This window comes from Henckelia pumila, chromosome 1, assembly GCF_033568475.1.
Source record: "Henckelia pumila isolate YLH828 chromosome 1, ASM3356847v2, whole genome shotgun sequence".
Lineage (NCBI taxonomy): Eukaryota > Viridiplantae > Streptophyta > Magnoliopsida > Lamiales > Gesneriaceae > Henckelia > Henckelia pumila.
Genome location: NC_133120.1, coordinates 22,134,717 through 22,158,588, shown reverse-complemented (window position 1 = coordinate 22,158,588; position 23,872 = coordinate 22,134,717).

The following is a 23,872-nucleotide window of genomic DNA, read 5'->3' as shown; positions in this document are numbered from 1 at the left end:
TTTATTTTAATTAATTTGAGTTTTATTGCAATTTTAGTTATTAGTTTAAAAACCTGAAATCGCTCTTTTTAATTAGCCTAGATTAAGTAGAAATAAATATATTTTGGTAATAATATTTTTACAGTCCCTGTGGGTTCGACATCTGGACCGTTTTCCACTTTATTATAATTTGACCTGGTTCGCTTGCCAGTAGAATTTTATTCATACCGAAATAGCCGGTCAAGTTTTTGGCGCCGTTGCCGGGGACTGTTTGATATCAAAATTTTTATTTCTCTTGAGATTAGACTGTTTTTTTTTATTTATCTGCTTTCTGAATTTTTATTATTTTATTTGTGTTTGTCAGGTACTCATCTGCTAGTGCATGCATCGATCTCGACTATTCAAAAATCTCCTACCACTCGATTTGGAGATAGAACGCAAGCTTAGTAGGATTCGGAGAGCTAGGAAAGATCTTAATTTGGAGCTTGATTCTGAGTCTGAGGAAGAAATGGCAGAAGAAGTTGACAACCGCACTGTTTGGGATCTTATTAGGCCTCCGGTTGAAGGTTATGGATCCAGCATCGTTCGCCCCGCTGTTGAGGCGAACAGCTTTGAGCTTAAACCCTCAACTATTCAGATGATCCAACTTCAAGCACGATTTGGAGGAACTTCTACTGAGGATCCTTACGCTCATCTGGAGCGATTCCTGTCGATATGCGACACATTCAAGTTTAATGGGGTAACCTCTGATGCAGTGAGACTGCGGTTATTCCCATTCTCTCTACAGCGCGAAGCCTTGGAGTGGCTTGATGACCTGCCGACTGGCTGTATTACTACTTGGACGGGTCTTGTCCAAGAATTCCTAAAGAAATACTTCCCTCCTACGAAGATGGCTAAGTTATTCTCTGATATTATATCTTTCAAGAAAAAGGAGGGAGAATCTCTACATGCGGCGTGGACCAGGTTCAAAAAGATGTTGAGGACATGTCCTCAGCATAATCTTACTCAAAGCCAGCAGACCCAGACGTTCTACAATGGAGCCGTCAGTCGGTTCGATCTATGCTGGATGCTGCCGCCAATGGATGCTTATTCAGGAAGACGCCAGCTGAAGCTTGGGAGATCATTGGCAACATGGCAGAGAGTAATATTGGGTGGCCGGATGTAAAGAAGGAAAAGAAGGGTGGAATTCTAGAGGTCGATGCTTTGATGGCCCTGAACGCTAAGATCGACTCTCTAACACATCAAGTGGCACTCATGAAAACAGCGTCAACACAAGGGAATCTGAAAGAGGATCAGCAGTTGTTTGAAGTTGATGCTGTAAATTTTATGGGAAATCAAGGACGGCAGCCGTACAACTCCTACAACAATAATTATAATCAGAACTGGCAGTCCAAGCAAGAGGAGATGAAGCCGAGCTTCGAGGAAATAATGATGAAATATGTGGCGGGTACTGAGGCTCGTTTACAAAATCAAGAAGCTATGATGCAGAGGTTGGAAAGTCAGATGGGTCAAATTGCTTCCCAATTGTCAAATCGTCCTACTGGATCTCTACCAAGCAACACTGAGCTCTATCCCAAAAGCGTGAATGCAATTATGGTAGTGACGAGATCACAATCTGAACAGTCTGAGAAGCAACCGGAAGACGAGAAGGCTGTGGAAGGGCCAAAAATTGATGAAGAAAAAGAGGAGGTGCGTACAGAAAAATCCTCCACGACAGGTAAAAAAGGTAAGACTTCAAAATTTGAAGTTAATAAAAATGTTGATTTATCTACTTTACCTTTCCCTCTTAGAGCTAAGCAACTATTATTTGATTCTCAATTTAAGAAGTTTCTTGAAATTTTCAAGAAACTGCATATTAACATACCTTTTGCAGATGCTTTAGCTCAGATGCCGAGATATGCAAAGTTTCTGAAAGACTTGCTGAAAAATAAAAAGAAGCTGAATGATCTTACGCAAGTCACAATGAAGGAAGAGTGCTCGGCGGTGTTGCAAAAGAAGCTTCCAACAAAATCTCAGGATCCAGGGAGTTTTTTTATACCCTGTCATATTGGAAGTTTGTCTTTTGAGAATGTGTTGTGTGATCTTGGGTCGAGCATTAATTTAATGCCTTATTCTATTGCTCAAAAATTAGGAGTTGAAAATATAGAACCTGCTGCTATCTCTCTTAAATTTGCTGATGGTTCTATTAAATATCCAAGAGGAGTAGTGGAAAATATTCTAGTCAAGATAGAACACTTTATATACCCTGTAGATTTTGTTATTCTTGACATGGATGAGGACTGTGAGGTTCCACTGATTTTAGGGCGTCCTTTTCTTGCTGCTAGTAGAGCCCTAGTTGATGTTGAGAAGGGAGAGTTGGTTCTGAGATTGAACGATGAACAAGTAGTTTTTACTATGTCTAAGTCGGCTACTGAGAGCCCAATTTTGAAATCTTGTTCTGTTATTCGTTTGGTTGATGAGATGCATGATGTTGGTGCATGTCTGCAGGTGCAGTTGTCTACAGGAATTAATCCCTTGCACAAGTTCTTTAATGATGTAGCATGCAAGTGCAAGACTGATTCGAGTTTTTCACAGACGGTGGATAAACCACCTTGAATTTCACCACTCAAAGAGGAGTATAGTCGGGCTATAGACTATAAATTTAGCGCTGACTGGGAGGCAACCCAGTGTTTTTGTTTTTTTTTTTATTATGTTTTTGGTTTTTATTTTTGTTTTTATTTGATTATTGTTTCTTTCCCATGCCAGTTGGTCGTGCCCGCCGATAATCTAGACTACTGATACCGTCCCAGAGGATACTGTCAAGAAGGAAGAGAATGCATCGAGAACCAGGGGAGTGTTATTTTTGTTTTTCATTACATTGTGTGTTTGTTTGCATTCTATTCATTGTTCTGAAGCATTGAGGGCAATGCTTTGGATAAGTATGGGGGGGTAGACTAATTTATTGCATTTGTCGTGTTTCGTTTTTGTTTGCATATAGTGTGTTTTTGTTGTTGTTTGCATTGCATGATGAGTCATGATAGCCAATGATGATGAAGTTATGTTGAAAAAAAAAAAATTTTCTTGGCTTGACATGAGAAACTGTAGGTTGAACCGTGAATATTTTTAAGCACTAATGTTAGACCAGTGGACTGTAACAAAAGATTTGATGAAGTTTTTGTCTGTTTGACCATTGCACGGCAATAGGTGGTTTGTGAATCTTGATTGTGTACTATGAATTTTGATGAGGCTCTAGTTTACACTTATGATCTTGGGCGCACCTAGAGAAAAAAAAAAGAGTTTTATACAATTCCATCCGGGCCTTGAAAGGATTAAAATCCTATAAAAGATTAAATTTAAGGCTAAGTATGCGGGTTAAATGGGATTGATGCTCCATCCGGGCTATAGATGAGGGGATTAGAGATCGTTGGAATGAATGGACACTTGAAAAGTGAAACTTGCACTGATTTGTCATAGGTTGCTAAGCAGATTTGAGACGAATTCGGTCTAAGTTGAATGAAACTGGAATGACATTTCACACACACACGTTTACGTAAAACCGAAAGTGTATTATGAAAAGTTGAGAGCATGTCTGTGATTTTTGTTGGTAATTGAACTTCTCAGAGGCTGTGCACATTCATGACTTGTCCTTACTTATGTTTTTGTTTGCATTTTGTTTTTGCATGTCTTGCTCGAGGGCGAGCAAGAGTTAAGTATGGGGGTGTTGATAAGTGCAGTTAGTATGCATTATTTTATAGCCTTTTGTGTTTAGTTTGCATGCATTTAAGTTATTTTTCGTTAGTTTTATTAGTGTTTTAGGTTATGTGTTTGCATTAGACTCACCTGGTTGAATTTTGTAGGAAATTAATAAAAATTTGGGATTTCTGTGCGTAAAAGCCGCGCGCGCGCGAGCCTCTTTCTCGCTCGTGCGCAGAAGGGATGACCAGAGAGCTTACAGGGAAGCCGCGCGCACGCGAGCTCCTTCACGCGCGCGCGAGTTGATTGAGAATTCGCTGTTTTTTAACAATACGCACGCGCGAGACGTCCTAGGCGCGCGCGCGTGTCCGCATGACCTAAGTTTCGAGATTTTTAGTTTGAATTGGATTCCAATTGGCGCGGCCCTATAAATAGAATTTTTATGCTCTTTTTCCGGACTTTTGGATCTTTTGGGAGCACAGGCGGCGGCTAGGAGCGAGTTCTTCGGATTTTCTGCTATTCTAGTATTTTTATTTTATGTTTTTAATTTTGGATTATTGAATTATGTTTATTAGTGAGTAGTTTCTTTATTTCGATCAAGGCCACGTGATTGGGCCAGACAGTTTATGTAAAAACTTGATTTATTTATTTGAGATTTTCAGACTTAATTGAGTTTATTGATTATCAGATTTATCTTTGCCTTACAAATTTCTTGGCCAGTTATTTGTTTGCTTGTTAATCGATTCCAATTTGTACAGAGGAGGTTTCGAATTCGATCACTTTGGTTTTCAACATAGTGTAAAACTGACTAGAAATAGAATTCGGTTTCATTATGCGGTTTAGGTGTTTACTGAATTTTCACAGTGTTTATGCATTTGGATTTGATTAGAATTATGAAATATTAATCCGTCAAATTTGAATAGGTTTGATTGTTCTAGAAATAGTCTTTCGAACAATTTAGAAAAATTCCCGTAAATTATAATTAAGTCTGATATCTTAGATAGATTACTTGTTGTGTGAATTGTCTGGTACCTACGTGTGTCCTTGATCGAAGTTTTTCCCAAATTTTAAGTAATCTGAAATATTCCAGCTTTATTTTAATTAATTTGAGTTTTATTGCAATTTTAGTTATTAGTTTAAAAACCAGAAATCGCTTTTTTTAATTAGCCTAGATTAAGTAGAAATAAATATATTTTGGTAATCATATTTTTACAGTCCCTGTGGGTTCGACATCTGGACCGTTGTCCACTTTATTATAATTTGACCTGGTTCGCTTGCCAGTAGAATTTTATTCATACCGAAATAGCCGGTCAGTAAATTAATTAAACAATCACTGATTATTGTCTGTTTCTTTTCAGTATTTCATTAAGATGAATTCGCGGAATCCACTACTCTCTATTCTCGAACAAAATAAACTGACTGGCGCAAACTATACGGAATGGTTCCGTAAGTTGAAGATTGTCTTGATCTCGGAGAAGATGCTCTACGTGTTAGAAAAATCTCCTCCGAAGGAAGCACCAGCTGATATAAGTCCGGAAGAGTTGGCCAAACTTGATAAATGGTGGGACCATGATATCAAGGCCAAATGCTATATGCAAGCTTCGATGTCTGATGAACTCCAGAGGCGATTTGAGGATACCGTGAATGCTGCTGACATTCACGTACAACTCAAGGAACTTTTTTGGGCTCAATCGAGAGCTGAAAGGTTCGCTACTGTAAAAGAGTTAATGACGTGTCGCATGCGTGAAGGGACTTCGGTCCGTGATCATGGGGTACGCGTGATTTGGCTCATTCAGAAGTTGGTAACGCTTGATTTGGTATTGGAGCATGAACTCAATGTGGACTTATTACTTCTCTCTCTTCCTTCATCGTTTGACGGTTTTGTGGTGAATTTCAGTATGAACAAGATAGAGGCCTCCCTTGAAGAGATGGTCAATATGCTTGTAACTTATGAAGCCACTTTAAAGAAGGATAAACCGGTTCTCTTGGTGGGCTCCTCTTCTTCTGCTAAGAAGGGGCCAAGTACAAAGGGTAAGAAACGTTCTGCCCCATCCAAGAAAACCGGACCCAAGAAGAAGAACAAGACAAAGGCTTCAAACATGGAAAAGTCCAAGGATGTTTGCCATCACTGCAAGAAACCCGGTCATTGGAAACGTAACTGCAAGGAATATCTAGAGCAGTTGCGAACTGCGAAGGGTATGTTTTATATTGAAATAAATGTTTAACTTAATAATACTTCTTGGGTATTGGATACCGGATGTGGATCTCACATTTGCAATTATTTGTAAGAGTGGGTGCCCAGTGAGCCAACTGTGTGGCTATGGGTTTTGTTGACTCTTTGTATAAACAATCTTTTGTTTAATATTATTTACACTTTTATGGCAATGACTTTATATTACTTCATATTGTTATATTGTGATATACTATTGTTGTTTTGATAAAGACCTTGAATATACTATAGTGTATGTAAGATGTGGTAGAACATGGAGATGTCTATCATGAAATACATCTTATAGTCACTGTATATTCTAAAACCGTTCCTAGTCGATTGAGCCGTCCGATAATAAGGATAAGGATCGCTCGAGTTTGAGACTAGCATTTGCGATGCGGAGTACCACGTTTCATTGGTAGGGAACATGGAGATGTTCGAAGCATGCAAATGGATATTCATAGGATGAATAGTCGAACTACCCTATCCGGACTTTCCAAGTGGTTATCACTTATCGAGTGGATAAAGTCCGCGGTTTTGGTTGTACACCATTAGTCCTTACGACTTGAAACATCATGGAGACTCTATATGCTAGTACTGTGCTTTGACTCGTTTACCGACTCTGAGGGGGTCATCAGGTGTCGAGATTGGGTACAGTTACGACACATATAGGAGTCAATGCATTGTTGTCAAGGATTCACCACATACTTGCGAGTGTGGATATCCTATGCGATCTGAGGAGATATTAGTGTGACAAATCTCTGGCCAGAGTACTTGATGTGATTTAAGAAATGGTTTCTTAGTAGCACATGCGATGTCACTAATTTGATCTTCAAGATGTATTGCATAGTTATCGAATCTTGAGCGACTCTCGATATACCAATGGTTGTTGATTCGATCGGGATATATGGATGAAGGGACCGTACTGTACGCTAACCAAAATCTACTGGTTCTTGTAGGCACTATCAGTGATACCTAGGGAATCATGGGGCGATGTTGCTAGGCGCTTTACCATGATTCGTTGGGCAAGTCGGAAAGTGTTGTTCCGAGTCACAAGGAGTTGTGAGCCCACGGCTAGCTGTATCCCTGAACCATTGAGGGTCACACAGTGTAATGGAGTTTTAATCCCCGTTGAGATAGTTAAATTTAAAGAGTTAAATTTAATGAACTAAGGAGTTGGACTTCTTAAATAAGAGTAAGGGAGTAGGATTTCCTAAAATGACATAGGGATGGACATTTTTGGAAACCACTGAATTCGGATTCAGGAAAATTTATTTTGACTTTAAAACGTGCAGAAATGGTTTCTGTGCACATTGGTGAAATCGTTTCATCAATCGGAGTCACGATGAATTTTATATTAATTTCTGAACGAGCGGGCTTTGCTTGTCGGGCCCCAGCTTATGACTAATGGGCCCTAAGGTGTTAGTGGCCTGCATTATAAATAAGTTATTTCAGTACAGAAATTACACACAACAGGTCATTTTTTGAGACAGAAATTTCGAACCCTCCTCTCTCTCAAAAAGCAATCGGCCGACCCCTCCCTACCTCTGCCCGAGAAAATTCCGGTCTGTGATTTTGAACGCAGTAAGGAATAACGAATCAAATTCGTGTATTCTCTTCGCAGAAAACTTCTGATAGATTTTCTAGTGCAATCTATCAGAGGGATTAAACCTCTGTTCGTGGACCTGATTGAAGGCGTTCATCGGTTCCAGGGAGAGACAACAAGAGCAGAATTGTTCTGTTGGTGTCCATTAATCTCGTTGCGAGATTTGAGGTAAAATTTATTTAATTGTTATTTAAATTTTACACACACGTAATTCAATCGATGAACGGTTGATACCCATACCATGGAAACGTTCCATGAAAAATTTTTAAACTTCCGCTGCACCGGGTATCAATCGTAATTGGTCTGGGAACTCGCCAGTTTTCCAACAGTGGTATCAGAGCCAGGTTGCTCAGATCAATCGATTGAATTAATCAATTGTACAAAATTTTTGAGTCTCGGTTTTTGAAACAAAATAAATATTTTTAATAAAAAAAAAAATTTTTTTTTCCGGGGGCGAAACCCGGGCAGCGATTGGATCGCTGCCCGGAGGGGGCAGCGATGGTCGCTGCCCCCAGGGGCGGCGCACGGCGCCGCCCAGTCGCCGCCCTGGGCGGCGCACGGCGCTGCCCAGGGCAGCGCTGGGCGCTGCGCAGGGCAGCGCTCGGCGCTGCCCAGGGCAGCGCTCGGCGCCGCCAGGGCAGCAAGCGTTGCTGCCCTAAAGGGGCAGCCGGGCTGCCCCGGCCCGCGCCCCGGGTGCGGGCCAACCCGGGAGTGTCCCAGGTGGCCCGCGGGAAAAATTAATATTTTATTAAAAATTAATTTTAATATGTTAAAATTTTATTTTTGGTCCGGTCAAAAATTGTTTTTGATTGGTTCACGAGATTTCGGATCGAATTGTTCGAGTCCGTAAATTTTAAAATTGATTTTGGATAAATTTGAATTTTTGGAAAATTTTAATATTTTATCCGTAAATTGAATTTTGAAATCAATTATCTTGGTACAATTGATGATAAGATATGATCTTATGATATATTAAGTAAAATATGATTTTATTTGTAAAATTGGATTTTATAGATAAAATATGATTTTATTTGATATGGAGATAAAATATGATTTTATATGTGAAATGTGATTTTATATATAAAATATGATTTTATCTTGTTTAAATTTGAATTGCCACAGCATGTTATCCAATAAATTAATTTTGAATTAAATGTTATTGGATAAGGATGATCGATTGCCATGACCAATTTTGTAGGTGTATGTTAGGAATTTACATTTTGTCTTTATTGTTGTTGGTTTTATTAATGGGCCTGGTTATGGCCCGATATGAATGTCATATGTAATAAAAGTGGGCTTGGTTTATAGCCCGTTCCCACCCCCTAAAAATGTATCCCCTACTTGTCATTGTTATTTATTGTAAATACATTAGATTTAGTGGGAGATCAAGATTTGAAGATGGTGGGCCCAGCAGACAATGAAGACTGAAGAAATGTAAATTGGAAGCATATGTAATAGGATTGCATTTGCATACTGCATATTACCTAGGATTGGACTAAGACCCGTGATTGGCAACCACGGGTCAATTAGAAATGGAATCGATCATCCTATATAATATGTGATATTATGATTGTATGCATGTTTAGACATAAATTGCGTGAATCCGGCAATGCATGCAATAAATTAAATATGATGAGACAAATATTTTTATAAATAAAATCCCTCATTTTAAATATGATTTAAAATTTATATCAAGATAAATAAAGGAAATTTAAATATTGTTTAAATGTTCCTACCTTCCATCAACGGTCAATGTATGTGATGCTACCCGCGGATACGGTCCGGCTCATATTATTGGGGGGGCCCGTCCGTCGGAAAGCTGTACATTGGATCGACAAATGTTGTAAGTTGGGTGGAACTCCCATGGGATCGGCTCATATTATTGGGGGATCCACATGGCGACCGTCCATCACAACTTAATATTGATGGGTCATCTTGACATGTCACTTTAAACGGCGTCATATTATTGGGCCCTTATTGGACATGAGGTAAACACATGGGGTTGCTTTGGAAGCAATTGGGCTCTACCTTTTGAGAATTATGGTTGGCTGATATTATTCGGGACCATAAGTTTGTCAATTGGACTCCATGTTCTCACTAAGGAAAAAGTTTCCCGTTTTCACTAGAGGGTGGTGAAATCGTTAAAATAGTGGGAGTGAGATTCATAAAATTAAATTCGCCTATTTTATGTCTTAGTAAATTGTTAAACAATCATTGATATATGTCTGTTTTTCCTTTTCAGTATTTCATACAATGAATTCGCGAAATCCTTTATTCTCGATCCTCGAACAAAACAAGCTGACTGGCGCCAACTATACGGAATGGTTCCGGAAGTTGAAGATTGTCTTAACTTCGGAGAAAATGCTCTACGTGTTAGAGAAAGCACCTCCGAAGGAAGCACCAGCTGACATAAGTCCGGAGGAATTGGCCAAACTTGATGCATGGTGTGACCATGACATCAAGACCAAATGCTATATGCAAGCCTCGATGTCTGATGAACTCCAGAGGCGATTTGAGGACACGGTGAATGCTGCTGACATTCACACGCAACTCAAGGAACTTTTTGGGGCTCAGTCGAGGGCTGAAAGGTTCTCTACTGTTAAGGAGTTGATGACGTGCCGCATGCGTGAAGGGACTTCGGTCCGTGATCATGGGGTACGAGTGATTTGGCTCATACAGAAGTTAGCGACCCTTGATTTGGTGTTGGAGCATGAACTCAATGTGGACTTGCTGCTTCTATCTCTTCCTTCTTCATTTGATGGATTCGTGATAAATTTTAATATGAACAAGATAGAGGCCACCCTTGAAGAGATGGTCAATATGCTCGTTACATATGAATCCACACTTAAGAAGGATAAGCCAGCTTTCTTGGTGGGCTCCTCATCTTCTGCTAAGAAGGGGCCAAGTATGAAGGGCAAGAAACGTTCTGCCCCACCCAAGAAAGTGGAACCCGAGAAGAAGCAAAAGACAAAGGCTTCAAACGATGGAAAATCCAAGGATGTTTGCCATTACTGCAAGAAGCCGGGTCATTGGAAGCGCAACTGCAAGGAGTATCTTGAGCAGTTAGGAACTGCAAAGGGTATGTTCTATATCGAAATAAACATGTCACTTAATACAACTTCTTGGGTATTGGATACCGGATGTGGATCTCACATTTGCAATGATTTGCAGGTGATGACAAGAAGTCGCAGGCTTAGAATGGGTGAGACCCAGCTGAGGCTCGGGAATGGTTCCAGAGTTGAAGCTACGGCCATAGGAGATGTTTGTTTGATTTTGCAGAATGGTTTTAAATTATTGTTGAGAGATGTTTTATTTGTGCCAGATTTAATTAAAAACATTATTTCTATTTCTATGCTTGATAGAGATGGTTATTCTTGTAATTTTGTGAATGGGATTTGCAATATTTACAAGAATGAATGTTTAATTGGAAATGGACAACTTGAAAACGATCTATACAATTTAAAACTAAAAGACGTTCCAGTGAATTGTATTGACAAACCGGCGACAACAAACAAAAGGAAAATCGATAGTCAAAACCCGGCAAACCTTTGGCACGCTAGGCTAGGTCATATTTCCTCAAGGAGGATGAACAAGCTAGTGGGAGAGGGCATGTTTGATATGTCTGATATTAACTCTCTACCTACTTGTGAATCCTGCCTAAAAGGGAAAATGACTAAATCTCCTTTTAAGGGGAAGCCTGAACGTAGTCAGAATCTGTTGGATTTGATCCATACAGATGTTTGTGGTCCATTTAGAGTAGGGACTCAACATGGCCACACCTACTTCATTACCTTTACTGATGATTATTCAAGGTATGGGTATTTATATTTAATGAAATATAAGTCTGAAGCATTTGAAAAGTTCAAAGAATTCAGGGCTGAAGTAGAAAACAAGCTAGGTAAAAGTATTAAAGCACTTCGATCGGATCGAGGTGGAGAATACTTGAGTACCGAGTTTTTGGACTATCTGAAAGAGAATGGGATTCTCTCTCAGTGGACTCCTCCTATGACACCACAGCTTAATGGTGTATCGGAGCGTCGTAATCGAACTTTGTTGGACATGGTTCGATCTATGATGAGCTTCACTGAGCTTCCACCTTCGTTTTGGGGCTATGCGCTTGAAACGGCGGTATTGTTGGTTAACAACGTCCACACTAAAGCAGTGGACAAAACACCATACGAGTTATGGAATGGCAAAGCTCCTAAGTATTCGTACTTGAGGATTTGGGGATGTCCTGCTTACGTGAAGCGGACAGTGGGAGATAAGTTGGATAGTCGATCCAGCTTGTGTTATTTTGTGGGGTATCCGAAGAATTCAATCGGATATTATTTCTATTATCCTGCTGAAACAAAGGTGTTTGTTTCACGGAATGCCACCTTCTTGGAGAAGGAGTTCTTATTGGATAAGAAAGGCGAGATGATGGAACTCGAAGAAGTTCGAGAAGAACCCGAAATACAAAATAATGATCCCACACCTCAGGAACCATTGCTGAACACGCCTGCACCTAGAAGATCCGAGAGGACTTCTAGACCTCCAGTTCGATATGGTCTTCTTCTTGAAGAGGGTCAAGATGAACCCAACATTGGATGTGATCCAAGAAGCTTCAAGGAAGCAATTTCTGATGCGGATTCGAATTTATGGCTTGAAGCTATGCAGTCTGAATTGGATTCGATGCATACTAACCAAGTCTGGTCTTTAGTGGATCCTCCCGATGGAATTGTTCCAATAGGGTGTAAATGGATCTACAAAAGAAAGCTTGGGCCTGATGGTAAGGTATTGACCTACAAGGCGCGATTGGTGGCTAAAGGTTATACTCAAAGGCAAGGAGTTGACTATGACGAAACCTTTTCACCAGTTGCAATGTTCAAGTCCATAAGAATCCTTATTGCCATAGCTGCATGGTATGACTATGAGATATGGCAAATGGATGTGAAGACTGCTTTTCTTAATGGAGACATTAAGGAAGAAATCTATATGAAGCAGCCTGAGGGGTTCACATCCATGGGAAGCGAGCATAAGGTATGCAAGCTTCAGAGATCAATTTATGGTCTAAAACAAGCATCAAGAAGTTGGAACCAGAAATTTGATGAAACAATAAAAGATTTTGGTTTCATCAAGAACCCGGAGGAACCTTGCGTGTACAAGAAAGTAGTTAAGGATGCGGTAACATTCTTAGTACTTTATGTTGATGACATCCTACTCATTGGGAATGATGTAGGGATGTTGCAGTCAACAAAGATATGGTTATCAGGTAGATTTTCGATGAAGGATTTGGGTGAGGCATCCTACATTCTTGGGATACAGATCTATAGGGATAGATCTAAGAGAATGATAGGACTCACTCAATCAACCTACATCGATACCATATTGAAACGGTTTTCAATGGATGGGTCCAAGAGAGGACATCTACCCATGTGTCATGGAGTTTCTCTATCCAAGTCTATGTGTCCCAAGACTGATACAGAGATAGAGAATATGACACATGTACCATATGCGTCAGCTATAGGTAGTATCATGTATGGGATGATATCTACCAGACCGGATGTAGCATTTGCTCTGAGTGTCACGAGCAGATATCAGTCTAATCCTGGTCAGATGCATTGGAAAGCCGTGAAGGACATTCTTAAGTACTTGCGAAGGACTAAGAATATGTTCATGGTTTATGGAGGACGAGAACTCAAACTGGAAGGCTATACCGACTCTAGCTTCCAAAGTGATGTGGATGACTCGAAGTCAACCTCTGGATTTGTGTTCATGCTCAATGGCGGTGCTGTCTCTTGGAAGAGTTCCAAGCAGGACACCACAGCGGATTCCACCACTGAGGCTGAATACATTGCAGCATCAGCTGCTGCTAAAGAGGCCGTTTGGATGAGGAATTTCGTCCAAGAGTTGGGCGTCATTCCTGAATTTGTTGGTCCAGTCCCGGTGTACTGCGACAACACGGGTGCCGTTGCTCAAGCAAAGGAACCAAGGTCTCATCAAAGATCCAAACACGTACTGAGGAAATACCACATAATCCGGGAGATTGTGGAAAGAGGAGACATCAGTGTCGAACGAGTGGCCTCTGCAGACAATATCGCTGATCCACTTACTAAGCCTTTGCCAGGACCATTGTTTGACAAACATCGCAAAGCAATGGGTCTACGTAGTATGACTAGTTGGCTATAGGGCAAGTGGGAGATTGTAAGAGTGGGTGCCCAGTGAGCCAACTGTGTGGCTATGGGTTTTGTTGACTCTTTGTATAAACAATCTTTTGTTTAATATTATTTACACTTTTATGGCAATGACTTTATATTACTTCATATTGTTATATTGTGATATACTATTGTTGTTTTGATAAAGACCTTGAATATACTATAGTGTATGTAAGATGTGGTAGAACATGGAGATGTCTATCATGAAATACATCTTATAGTCACTGTATATTCTAAAACCGTTCCTAGTCGATTGAGCCGTCCGATAATAAGGATAAGGATCGCTCGAGTTTGAGACTAGCATTTGCGATGCGGAGTACCACGTTTCATTGGTAGGGAACATGGAGATGTTCGAAGCATGCAAATGGATATTCATAGGATGAATAGTCGAACTACCCTATCCGGACTTTCCAAGTGGTTATCACTTATCGAGTGGATAAAGTCCGCGGTTTTGGTTGTACACCATTAGTCCTTACGACTTGAAACATCATGGAGACTCTATATGCTAGTACTGTGCTTTGACTCGTTTACCGACTCTGAGGGGGTCATCAGGTGTCGAGATTGGGTACAGTTACGACACATATAGGAGTCAATGCATTGTTGTCAAGGATTCACCACATACTTGCGAGTGTGGATATCCTATGCGATCTGAGGAGATATTAGTGTGACAAATCTCTGGCCAGAGTACTTGATGTGATTTAAGAAATGGTTTCTTAGTAGCACATGCGATGTCACTAATTTGATCTTCAAGATGTATTGCATAGTTATCGAATCTTGAGCGACTCTCGATATACCAATGGTTGTTGATTCGATCGGGATATATGGATGAAGGGACCGTACTGTACGCTAACCAAAATCTACTGGTTCTTGTAGGCACTATCAGTGATACCTAGGGAATCATGGGGCGATGTTGCTAGGCGCTTTACCATGATTCGTTGGGCAAGTCGGAAAGTGTTGTTCCGAGTCACAAGGAGTTGTGAGCCCACGGCTAGCTGTATCCCTGAACCATTGAGGGTCACACAGTGTAATGGAGTTTTAATCCCCGTTGAGATAGTTAAATTTAAAGAGTTAAATTTAATGAACTAAGGAGTTGGACTTCTTAAATAAGAGTAAGGGAGTAGGATTTCCTAAAATGACATAGGGATGGACATTTTTGGAAACCACTGAATTCGGATTCAGGAAAATTTATTTTGACTTTAAAACGTGCAGAAATGGTTTCTGTGCACATTGGTGAAATCGTTTCATCAATCGGAGTCACGATGAATTTTATATTAATTTCTGAACGAGCGGGCTTTGCTTGTCGGGCCCCAGCTTATGACTAATGGGCCCTAAGGTGTTAGTGGCCTGCATTATAAATAAGTTATTTCAGTACAGAAATTACACACAACAGGTCATTTTTTGAGACAGAAATTTCGAACCCTCCTCTCTCTCAAAAAGCAATCGGCCGACCCCTCCCTACCTCTGCCCGAGAAAATTCCGGTCTGTGATTTTGAACGCAGTAAGGAATAACGAATCAAATTCGTGTATTCTCTTCGCAGAAAACTTCTGATAGATTTTCTAGTGCAATCTATCAGAGGGATTAAACCTCTGTTCGTGGACCTGATTGAAGGCGTTCATCGGTTCCAGGGAGAGACAACAAGAGCAGAATTGTTCTGTTGGTGTCCATTAATCTCGTTGCGAGATTTGAGGTAAAATTTATTTAATTGTTATTTAAATTTTACACACACGTAATTCAATCGATGAACGGTTGATACCCATACCATGGAAACGTTCCATGAAAAATTTTTAAACTTCCGCTGCACCGGGTATCAATCGTAATTGGTCTGGGAACTCGCCAGTTTTCCAACATTATTTGCAGGTGATGACAAAAAGTCGCAAGCTTAGAATGGGTGAGTCTCAGTTGAGGCTCGGAAATGGTTCTAGAGTTGAAGCCAAAGCTGTGGGAGACGTTTATTTAATTTTACAGAACGATTTTAAGTTACTTTTGAGAGATGTTTTATTTGTTCCAGACTTGATTAAAAACATTATTTCTGTTTCTATGCTTGATAGAGATGGTTTTTCTTGCAATTTTGTGAATGGGATTTGCAATATTTACAAGAATGAATGTTTGATTGGAAATGGACAACTTGAAAACGATCTATATAACTTAAAATTAAAAGACGTTCCAATAAATTATGTTGATAAACCGGTAACAACGAACAAAAGGAAAATTGATATTCAAAACCCGACAAATCTTTGAAATGCTAGGCTAGGTCATATTTCCTCAAGGAGGATGAACAAGCTAGTGGGAGAGGGCATGTTTGATATGTCTGATATTAACTCTCTACCTACTTGTGAATCCTGCCTGAAAGGAAAAATGACTAAATCTCCATTCAAGGGGAAACCTGAGCGTAGTCAAAATCTGTTGGATTTGATCCATACAGATGTTTGTGGTCCATTTAGAATTGGTACTCAATTTGACCACACCTACTTCATTACCTTTACTGATGATTATTCAATGTATGGGTATTTATATTTAATGAAATATAAGTCTGAAGCATTTGAAAAGTTCAAAGAATTCAAGGCTGAAGTAGAAAACAAACTAGGTAAAAGTATTAAAGCACTTCGATCGGATCGAGGTGGAGAATACTTGAGTACCGAGTTTTTGGACTATCTAAAAGAGAATGGGATTCTCTCTCAGTGGACTCCTCCTATGACACCACAGCTGAATGGTGTTTCGGAGCGTCGTAATAGAACCTTGTTGGACATGGTTCGATCCATGATGAGCTTCACTGAGCTCCCACCATCGTTTTGGGGCTACGTGCTTGAAACGGCGGTTTTGTTGTTTAACAACGTCCACACCAAAGCAGTGGATAAAACACCATACGAGTTATGGAATGGCAAAACTCCTAAGTATTCGTACTTGAGGATTTGGGGATGTCCAGCTTACGTGAAGCAGACGGTGGGAGATAAGTTGGATAGTCGATCCACCTTATGTTATTTTGTAGGGTATCCGAAGAATTCAATCGGATATTATTTCTATCATCCTACTGAAACAAAAGTATTTGTTTCAAGGAATGCCACCTTCTTGGAGAAGGAGTTCTTATTGGATAAGAAAGGCGAGATGATGGAACTCGAAGAAATTCGAGAAGAACCTGAAATACAAAATAATGATCCCATACCTCAAGAATCTTCAGAGGACACGCCTATACCTAGAAGATCCGAGAGGACTTCTAGACCTCCTATTCGATATGGTCTTCTTTTTGAAGGGGATCAAGATGAACCCGACGTTGGATGTGATCCAAGAAACTTCAAGGAAGCAATTTCTGATGCGGATTCAAATTTATGGCTTGAAGCTATGCAGTCGGAAATAGATTCGATGCATACAAAACAAGTTTTGTCTTTAGTAGATCCTCCCGATGGAATTGTTCCAATAGGGTGTAAATGGATCTACAAGAGAAAGCTTGGGTCTGATGGTAAGGTATTGACCTATAAGGCACGATTGGTTGCAAAAGGTTATACTCAAAGACAAGGAGTTGACTATGATGAAACCTTTTCACCAGTCGCAATGTTCAAGTCCATAAGAATCCTAATTGCCATAGCAGCATGGTATGACTATGAGATATGGCAAATGGATGTAAAGACTGCATTTCTTAATGGAAACATTAAGGAAGAGATCTATATGACGCAGCCTGAGGGATACACATCCATGGGAAGCGAGCATAAGGTATCCAAGCTTCAGAGATCAATATATGGTCTCAAACAAGCATCAAGAAGTTGGAACCAGAAATTTGATGAAACAATAAAGGATTTTGGTTTCATCAAGAACCCGGAGGAACCGTGCGTGTACAAGAAAGTAGTTAAGGATGCTGTGACATTCTTAGTACTTTATGTTGTTGACATCCTACTCATTGGGAATGACGTAGGGATGTTGCAGTCAACAAAGATATGGTTATCAGGTAGATTCTCGATGAAGGATTTGGGTGAGGCATCCTATATTCTAGGGATACAGATCTATAGAGATAGATCTAAGAGAATGATAGGACTTACTCAAGCTACCTACATCGACACTATATTGAAAAGGTTTTCAATGGATGGGTCCAAGAGAGGAAATCTACCTATGAGTCATGGAGTTTCTCTATCCAAGTCTATGTGTCCCAAGACTGATGAAGAGATAGAGAAAATGACACATGTACCATATGCGTCAGCCATAGGTAGTATCATGTATGGGATAATATCTACCAGACCGGATGTAGCATTTGCTCTGAGTGTCACGAGCAGATATCAAGCCAATCCCGGTCAAATGCATTGGAAAGCCGTGAAGGATATTCTTAAGTACTTGAGAAGAACTAAGAATGTATTCATGGTTTATGGAGGAAGAGAACTGAAATTGGAAGGCTATACCGACTCTAGCATCCAAAGTGACGTGGATGACTCGAAGTTAACCTCTGGATTTGTGTTCATGCTCAATGGCGGTGCTGTCTCTTGGAAGGGTTCCAAGCAGGACACCACAGCGGATTCCACGACTGAGGCAGAATACATTGCGGCATCAGCTGCTGCTAAAGAGGCCGTTTGAATGAGGAATTTCGTCCAAGAGTTGGGCGTCATTCCTGAAGTTGTTGGTCCAGTCCCGGTGTAATGTGACAACACGGGTGCCGTTGCTCAGGCAAAGGAACCAAGGTCTCATCAAAGATCCAAACACGTACTGAGAAAATACCACATCATCCGGGAGATCGTGGAAAGAGGAGACATCACTGTCGAGAGAGTGGCCTCTGCAGACAATATCGCTGATCCACTTACTAAGCCCTTGCCAGGACCATTATTTGACAAACATCACGAAGCAATGGGACTGCGTAGTATGACTAGTTGGCTTTAGGGCAAGTGGGAGATTGAAAGAGTGGGTGCCCGGTGAGCCAACTTGTGGCTAAGGGCTTTTATGACTCTATGTATAAACAATCTTTTGTTTAATATAATTTACACTTTTATAATGGCGTTATGTTGTGACATACTATAAGATGTTTAGATGAAGACCTTGAATATACTATAGTGTATGTAAGATGTGGTGGCACATGGGGATGGCTATCATGAAACACATCTTATAGTCACTGTATATTCTAAACGGTTCCTAGTCGATTGAGCCGTCCGTTAATAAGGATAAAGATCGCTCGAGATTGAGACTAGCATTTGCGATGCCGAGTACCACGTTTCATTGGTATGGAACATAGAGATGTTCAAAGCATGCAAATGGTTATTCATACGATGAATGATCGAACTACCCTATCCGGACTTTCCAAGTGGTTATCACTTATCGAGTGGATAAAGTCCGCGGTTTTGGTTGTACACCATTAGTCCTTACTACTTGAAACATCATTGAGACTCTATATGCTAGTACTGTACTTTGGCTCGTTTACCGACTCTATTGGGGTCATCAGGTGTCGGGATTGGGTACAGTTACGACACATATAGGAGTCGATGCTTTGTTGTCAAGATTCACCACATACTTGCTAGTGTGGATATCCTATGCAATCTGAGGAGATATTAGTGTGACGAATCTCTGGCTAGAGTACATGATGTGTTTTAAGAAATGGTTTCTTAGTAGCACATGCAATGTCACTATTTGATCTTCAAGATGCATTGCATAGTTATCGAATCTCGAACGACTCTCGATTTACCAATGGTTGTTGATTCGATCGGGATATTTGGATGAAGGGACCGTACTGTACGCTAACCAAAATCTATTGGTTCTTGCAGGCACTATCAGTGATACCTAGGGAATCATGGGGCGATGTTGCTAGGCGCTCTTACCATGATTCGATGGGCAAGTCGGAAATTGTTGTTCCGAGTCACAAGGAGTTGTGAGCCCACGGCTAGCTGTATCCCTGAACCATTGAGGGTCACACAAGTAATGGATTTTTAATCCCCGTTGAGATAGTTAAATTTAAAGAGTTAAATTTAATGAACAAAGAAGTATGACTTCTTATATCAGAATAGAGGAGTAAGATTTCCTAAAATGACATAGTGATGAACATTTTTGGAAACCACTGAATTCGGATTCAGAAAATTTATCTTGACTTTAAAAGATGCAGAAATGGTTTCTGTGCACATTGGTGAAATTGGTTTATCAATCTGAGTCACGATGAATTTTATATTAATTTCTGAACATGCGGGCTTTGTTTGTCAGGCTTGAACTTATGACTAATGGGCCCTAAGCTGTTAACAGCCCACATTATAAATAAGTTATTGCAGTACAGAAATTAGAGAATAGAGAGGCATAATTTTTCGAAAACACTAGGGTTTTCTCTCTAGTGGCCGCCGCCCCTCTCCTCTCTCTGTCAGAAAATCCAGCCTGTGAATTTTGAATTTGCAGTCTGGTTTAACGGATCAAATTCGTTAATTCTCTTCGTAGAAACTTCTGATAGATTTTCTAGTGCAATCTATCAGAGGGATTAAACTTCTGTTCGTGGACCTGATTGAAGAACTGTTCGTCCATCAGTTCCTGGGATATACAACAAGAGCAGAGTTATCTGTTGGTGTCGATAATCTCGTTTCGAGATTCAAGGTAAAAATTTAATTGTTATTTAATTTTTATACGCACAATTTAATCGTAAAGTTTTGATACCCATGATATGGAATCATTCCATATAAAATTTTAAAACTTCCGCTGCACCGGGTATCAATTCTGGTTGATCTGAACACCGTTTTCCAACACATAGAATGATCCTCAAATTGAAATTCTTCAGAAGGATCAGGTTCCTCCTCATAAATGATCTCAGAACCATTCACTTCCCACAGTAGGTTGTTTCGTACCAAGTCCACTATCTGATGCATCTGTGCCTTCTTAATGGCGGCTACAGCTGCCACCAATTCTATGATTTTGAAATCAATCATCAACACCTTTGATGAGTGGTTGGATCATTGGCCTAGGGGTTTCAATGATCGTAGTTTTTAGGAATCTGCCAAACATTTCATTGGTTCCCATTGTCTCCATGTATACAGATTTGGGTTGTCCATCTTTCTTCAATCCATTGAACTTAATTGGACCAAATCACCATTGTAATACCTGGACTCAACCACACTTGAATTGGTTTAGAAAGTTTGAGAATATGCTTGCACAATCTCCACATAATCTTCTTTCCAGAACATTAGGAACTGGTGCATCGATGATGGTATGCAATGATTTGCATGTATCTAGTCCCGGCCTAACAAGGCTTGGAAATTGGCAGAAGAATTCACCACAAAAAATGCAAAAAATAGAAGTTTTACCCCCACCAATACCTATGCCAGGAACCCTCCAATAGTTTTGGTAGCTTCCCTTGTTAATGCTGTTATAGAAACCTCCGTTGGAATGAGATCCGTTTCTTCTTTTCCTAGGTTCCTGAATATCCTCAGTGGAAAGATGTTCACTGCAGAACCATTTTTTATCAGTACCCTTGATATTGGTTGACCATTCACAAGTGCCTTAATGTATAAAGGCCTAATATGTTTGGTCATTTCGACGGTAGTCTTCTCTATCACCACTCTTTTTGGTTTATGTGGTTCTTATCCTTCTATACTCACGCCTGATGAAACTTAAAATTAGTAATTATTTATATGTTAAAATTTTTGTTTTAAAATTAAAGTTTCATTAAAATTATGAAGTATTATTTTAGTGTTATGTGTTTATATTTAAATATTTTACTAAAAATGTTGTATTTTACGGTTTGTGCAGGTTTGGTAAAAATAAAATTACTCAAGTTACAGAGGTCATATTGGAGTAATTTTAAATCCTCTAAAATCACAAAAGAGGCATCTTGAACTTTGTAGAAGACAATAAATTCCAAAAACCTCATTAAGATGATCAAAATGATCAAAAATAAAAAAAGGAGATATATTTACTTTTACTAGGACAGCTTGTTGTAAAAATATCATAACTATTTCACCTTTTACCCAAAAGAGGTGAATTATATATCCAAATACATCTACAAAAAATTTCCTACGTGTTTTAGTTTGAGTGGAAGGTCTGAATCGGTGGTCTAAGGCATCAAACATGTCAATTAAAGTTGAGTCAAGGTATTGACATTCAAGGAGACAAGCACCCACCAACTTTACTATTTCACATTTAATGAGTCTTGGAATATTGCTCTCATTTAGCCTATAAATAGATGTGTTGTATAAGCTTTGAAGTGTGCAAAAGTGTAGAGAAATTCCTCACTTGTAAAATAAATATTTTTTTGTGAAAGAATAAGAGTTTGAGTATGCATATTTCTCCAAGTTTAAGTATGAAATTTCTTTTTTTCTTAATCTTGAGTCTTATGTTCATGGCAAGATAAATCTTTTTATGTCAAGGTGAAAAGGTTTCATTGTTGGTCAAGTAAGATTGTTTATATTATGTATATTCTTCCCTTTTCTATTTTTATTTTGTTTTACTAATTCATATTTATTTGTAGGTATAATTTGGATGATTTATTGTTATCTATTTACATCAAATACTTGGTACCTTAAATGTGGTTACCTTGATTTGTTTTCCAATATGATACAATAAATACTACAATAATTATATACTATAAATATATGTATCAATTTATAATAAATTCATATATATTATTTAGATAATAGCGTGGCTCTGCCGGTTGTTCTAAATAATATATTATGATTTGAACTAACATTTACTTTCTCGCATCTAACATTTACTTTTCCGCAACTAATATTTACTTTCTCGCATCTAACATTTAATTTCTCACATCTAACATAAAAAAGTCATATATTTTATTTAGACAATAGCGTGGCTTTGCCGGTTTTTCTAAATAAAATATGGTGATTTTATCTAACATTTACTTTTATGTCAATTTATATTTATGCATTTATATATATATATATATATATATATATATATATTATTTGTATCATGTATTAAATATCGGTTAATCTGATATTAATACAGTGTGAACTATATTATATGATATATTTGTTTTCTTTTATGTTTATTCTTATATTAGATTCTTTTACTTATTTTTGTTAAGCAATCTTAAATAAACCAACAATGAACCTTTGAAGCCTTGACAATTTTATAATTTGTGTATTTGAAGTTTTATAATAATATTTCCATCTATAATATATCATTGCTAAAATTAAACTTACAACATCCTCTCCGTGGATTGATCTCGTACTCACGAGTATATTACTTGCATACAACCTACACTTGGGTGAATTACAATTTAAGTTGTACCAATGCCACTGCATGGTTCTCTGAATACTTCTTCCTTACCATCTTCCTGCATTGGTTCCACTGTTCTGGAACGTTCCTCCTTAGACTTGAATATATCAGGTAAGGCAAAAAATCCAGTGGCACAATCCACCGATATGGTGAACTCACCTATATGGAAACTAACCTATTTCTTGGTACTGAGTTTTTCTTCTAACAGCAAGTTATCGTCCTTAAACTCTTTGTCTTCAGTTGCCTTTCTGCCAAATTTGCTTTTGCTTGGCATAGGAGCATCAATGTTAGTTCTGCGTGCCTTTTCTTTGTTTCTCAAAAGTCTCCTCTTTTGAGTTTTTGTGAGTCGTAAAGGGAATTTCTTATGACGCACCAAATGCCACTGTCCATCAGGTTGTACATTGGGAGGAATCACGAACCTGGGCTTGTCTCTCATTGTAATCTAGATATTCTGACCATGATTCTCTTGTGTGGAAGTTGGTGTCTGTGTTTGAATTACCCTTGCAGTTCTTTAAGGTACCACTTGATTGCCCCTGAGTGTATTTTCCTTGGACCCTCGAAATATTTCCTTGGCCCTTGGACCATGGTTCTTTCTGAATTAGAGTGGGTCCTAGCCCTGTTTCTCCAGGCATATTGAGTGCTCCTATCACTGTGTTTCTCTTCTTTGATCTCAAATATAATATTGCTAGAAACACAACATCTTTTTATCATTCTCATTGGGGCCATTTCTTTATCTCTCTGGCGTTCCCTCTGCTGAGTAATGATACTCCTTAGATCTGGGGTACTGACATTCACTTGTGAAACAGGAGTAAATGGATCCTCGTCGATCAACAAGGTTTCTTTCTTCTTAGGGAACTTCAATACCCCCGTGTTGATTCTTTCTTGGATGATATTCTTGAATGCACAACAAGAATTGGTAGTATGATTGAAGGAATTATGATACTTACAGTACTTTTTCCCTTTCAATTCCTCCTTCTTTGGTATCTGATGGTCTGCAGGAAATGCGACGAACTTCTCCTTGACTAGAAAATCAAATATCT